Source organism: Rhipicephalus microplus, chromosome X (genome assembly GCF_043290135.1).
Source record: "Rhipicephalus microplus isolate Deutch F79 chromosome X, USDA_Rmic, whole genome shotgun sequence".
Lineage (NCBI taxonomy): Eukaryota > Metazoa > Arthropoda > Arachnida > Ixodida > Ixodidae > Rhipicephalus > Rhipicephalus microplus.
Window position 1 is genome coordinate 468,226,519 of NC_134710.1, and position 4,401 is coordinate 468,230,919.

At 48.2% G+C, this 4,401-nt stretch overlaps 1 pseudogene; it reads left to right on the top strand.

Annotated features, from left to right (window-relative positions):
* Positions 1 to 2,488: 2,488 nt before the first annotated feature.
* Positions 2,489 to 3,304, top strand: LOC142775532 (uncharacterized; annotated as a pseudogene).
* Positions 3,305 to 4,401: the final 1,097 nt, after the last annotated feature.

The window sequence follows — 4,401 nt, forward strand, 5'->3', positions numbered from 1 at the left end:
GACTGCTAGTTTCGTTACGCCAGTCATTTTTCATTTCATTGCACGCTGCACTGCCTTAACATTTGCTCATTTTTTAAAAATCCTCCTCAAAGCTTCAGCATTGTGTTTATGCTCGCACTGTGCAGTGATGAGGGGTGTTAGTCAAACATTTTTTTTCCAAGAATAATATGAGGTAAAATGCATTACAGTAGTTGATTGAATAAGTCGTTTGTAAACAGGTGCTTAAATAGAGGCTGTGCATATTGTATTTGTTAAGAAAAAAGAAAGCAAACATTATTGTTATGTCATACAGATTATGAGCTTGTAAGCATGGAACCGATATGGTGGTCATGTCTAGGGCATTATCACCCCGACAGGTGGAAGTATTCCTCCAATCTGGTTGCAGCCTGTGTCCAGAACACAGAAATACTACACTGCCGCACATTTTTCCCAAATAGGTACAAACATGGTGTGGCTTACATAGATGCATCGCCTTCATTGCAACTAACTCCTCAGGTTGCAAAATGACTTTCTATTTCAGTGGCTTGAAGCTAATGTACTAAAGCTCACTGCACATGCTGAAGCTCACTGCACTGGTGCAATACAGCAGAATTGTTCAGAAACAATCCTTGCATCAGTCATTGCCCCTGAAGACAACCGGAAGTCTTATCTGTGGTACTAAAATTAAATTAGACATTTAACAATTTTTCATATCAGTTCACATATTGAATGGCAAAACATATCTGATTTCAGTTTTGAAGTTTCGGTATTCGTTCACACATAACATAGCAATTGGTGCTTCAGTAACAGCAGGTGTCTGACTAAACTTTGATAACATTGATGATGTAAAAGAGAGGTGACACGTACATGAGCGAGTGTGTTTAATAAGCTCAGGTAATGTGGTAATGAACAGATAATAAACTTCTTTGAGGTCACAGGTAAATATTGTCTTCAGCAGCAGGATAACCTACACAGCTGCAACAGGAACAGTTAGTAAATATATAAAAGGGATTATATCATAAGTATAACATGTTAGTAAACGTAATCAATGTCAAAGAAAGTCATTGTTGCCCAACCGGTGGGCTGTGTAAGATAGGTTTGCACAGGCTGCTTGGAAGTTGACATCAGGATCCTATTCCAATTGAGGAACTAAGATCTCTTGTTGAGCTGACCAATCGGGAACATCATTGAGCTTCTCAGGGCTGTCGGCACTATGAGAACTGAGCAAAGGGTACCCCCACACAATCTCCTCGGAGCAGGAGGCAAGATTACAGGAGTGAAAGTCAGCAGCCAGTCTTAAGAATGGGACCAAATGTCGGTTCTCAGGATCAGACTGCGGGCTAGCCTCAAGAACCACGGCTCCGTCGGAAACGATCTGTGCCGAGTTGAGGCCGATCGTAGGAAGGGGTGCGAGGCCCTCCACGAGGCTATTCACCGTCGGGAAAGACATGACGGCGGTCTCCACAGCGCGGTTGCTCCACCAGATTTGGCAAAAAGGTTGGGCTGCACGGCTCGCTGACGGCGGCATCGGCGCAGTTGCTGGCGCCGCCGGCTTCGCGCATACCTGTGAACTCCTCCTGGTCGTATTCCGTCAAGACTTCGGCAAGGTTCTGTTTGGCGTTGCATATAGAGTTTCCTAATATACACTAGAGGGAACTCTGGCGCTAGTGTCTATGGGAGCTGCAACGCACGGCGCTTCAGCGAGCATGGGAATGATGGGTAGTACTACAGTGTTCTAGAAGGTTTGTAGTGGCAAGAGCGAAGCGGGCACCCGTGAGAGCCGCTGTGATCAAAAAAGCTGCTGGCCGCGCGGGGCACTGTCGGGCTATTTTTTTTCTCCTAGTCAATAATTAGCGTTGCGAGTAGTGTAGGTGTGGGACACGGGCAACGTTGTAGTGACGTTGACCACGTGAACGTGGTAGGTGGCTGTTTTGAAGAAGTTCGGCGCGCCCGGTTAGTTAAACAGCTAGAGCCGAACACGAAGGGTACCTAGTGAGAGACTACTAGCGAAATTGAACACGTATGTGCGCGGTGTAGGTGGCAGCTTCAAACAGTTGTTGAGGTAGAAGAGTTAATTGAGGCGGCTGGATAGCGGGATTAGGGTTAAAAGTAGGGCTGTCGGGCACTCGGTCCGATGGTCAGGCGGGCGATGGCAAAGGAGGCTGGGAAAACCACGAGTGAGAGTGAGCTGGTGCAGTGCGAAGAATGCAAGCGCTGGTGCTACTTAGATGAGACAGCATTCACGAGTTTGGCCGACGCGCAGAAGGCGAGCTTCGTGTGCAGGCTGTGCGAGGCCCTAAAGGCGGCCATGCAGCGCACGGCGGCTAGCATCGAGGTGCTTCAGGGGGAGCTTAGGGCGAAACGGGAGCAGAGGATAGAACTCCAAAAACAGCTCGGAGCGTCGTGTGAGCGGGAGGAGGCTACCGCCAGCCTATTAGAGCAAATAAAGGGCGACCTTCGAAAAGAACGGGAAGGGCAGACCGAAATCGAGCAGCGGGTAAAGGAGCTGATGGCGCTTTGCACCGGCCCCGAGCAGTGTGACACGGAAGGCATGGGTAGTGGAGAAGGTGACAGGCGGGAAGGAACAGGTGAGAAGGGAGGTTAGGGGGCCGCAGTGTCTGGCCACAGCACGCAAGCCCCGAGAACATACAGCTTGGTGGCGCGGCAGTCTTCGAGAAGGGCAGGAACACAGGACAAACGGCAGAGAGAGAAACAGTTGAAGCAAACAGGAGCGCCATCACAAACAGGAAGCCAGCGATTGGAGCGTAGAAGGGTTCTGGTGGTGGGGGATTCTAACGTGGCCAGGGTTAGCGATGGCGTCTTCAAGACAGTGAAGGAAGATGGGAGAGTGAGGGTGAATGCCCATTCAAAGAAAGGCATGAGGGATGCACTGGCTAAAGCTCAGGAGGTTGTAGAGGACAGCATATAGGGCGAAAATCTCGTCATTATTCATGCTGGGCTCAATAATGTGTTGAAGGGCAAGGATCAGAACCTTCAAAGACAGTTGAAGGATGGGATGCGTAAGCTCTGAGAAGCCTCTGGGAGTGTGCACGTGACCGTATGCACAGTCCCAGAGGTCTGGGGGCAGTCTCGTGGGATTGAAAGGTGGGTAGTGGACGCCAACGGTGTGATCAAGGGTAGGAGCCGGCAAGTCGGATACAGCGTAATGGAGGTGAACCAAGACGTGAATGATTCCGGCGCTCGCCCCTTTGCACAGGATGGCATTCACTACAGTGGGTTGACGGGCAGGAGGGTTGGTAATAGTATGGGTCGTCAATCCAGAGCTTTTTTAGGGGGGCCCAGAGCTCTGAGGTCAACAGTGTAGCCGAAGACGGTTCTAAAGAGCCACAAATATTCGAGCCACACGGAGTCTGTGGGAGAAGAAATCGACGTAAGCACAAGGGCTGAGATAAGTCAGATATAGGCTATATTAACATGCAGGGTGGCAGGAATAGGTAAAAGTGGGAAGAGATAGAAGAGCAGTTGAGGCAGGAGGAAGTCATGGTATGTGGGTTTGTGGAGACACATCTTCAGGACATGGAGCAACCACTTTGAAATTCGGACTACGTATGGGAATATTGTAATAGAACAGAATGCAGCAGAAAGGGGGGTTGTATTGGGGCATTCATTCATAAAAGTACAGACTGGCAAAGGGTCCAGCAGGAGTGCAAGGAACATTAATGGCTAAAAGGGAAAGTGGCAGGGCAAATTACACTCCTTGGTTTGGTGTACTTGTGGACGGGAGCAAAGGCCAAAGAGGAAAACCAGGCAATGGTCGAGTGTATATCAAAGGACGTTGAGGAATTAGGAGGAGAGTGCGAGATGATTATACTAGGAGATATGATTGGGAACATAGAAGATATAGAAGGGTATACTGACTTAACAGGCAAAATGATCATAGATATGTGTGAAAGGCATGATTTTATCATTTGCAACAGTACTGAGAAGTGTGAAGGGCAAATAACATGGGAGGTAGAAAACTGCAGTCGACGACAGATTACGCACTGTTGTCACATAGGATGTGCGAAAAGTGCAGGGGAATGCAGATAGATGAAGGTGGCTCCAGAAGTCTGGGTAGTGATCACAAATGTACTAAGCTAAGTTATGGAAGAGTAGTGAAAGTGGGAAGGAGACAAGATGAGCAACTACAGGAAAATTTTTATTCAGAAAGCCAAATAGCGATTGCTACAAACAAATTGAGAAAGTCATCATGGAGGATAAGAAAAGAGTGTGGACATACACAAATCTAATTAGACTGTTTGAGCTAGAGCTTGCTAAGGCACGTGACAAATCACCCAGGAAAAGAAGACACAAACCCAAGAGTTGGTGCGATCAGGAAGTTAAGAGAGGCATAGCAAAACGTCAGGAGGCCTCTAGGGAACACAGACATGCTAAGCAGCGGGGTGAACCGACAGATGATGT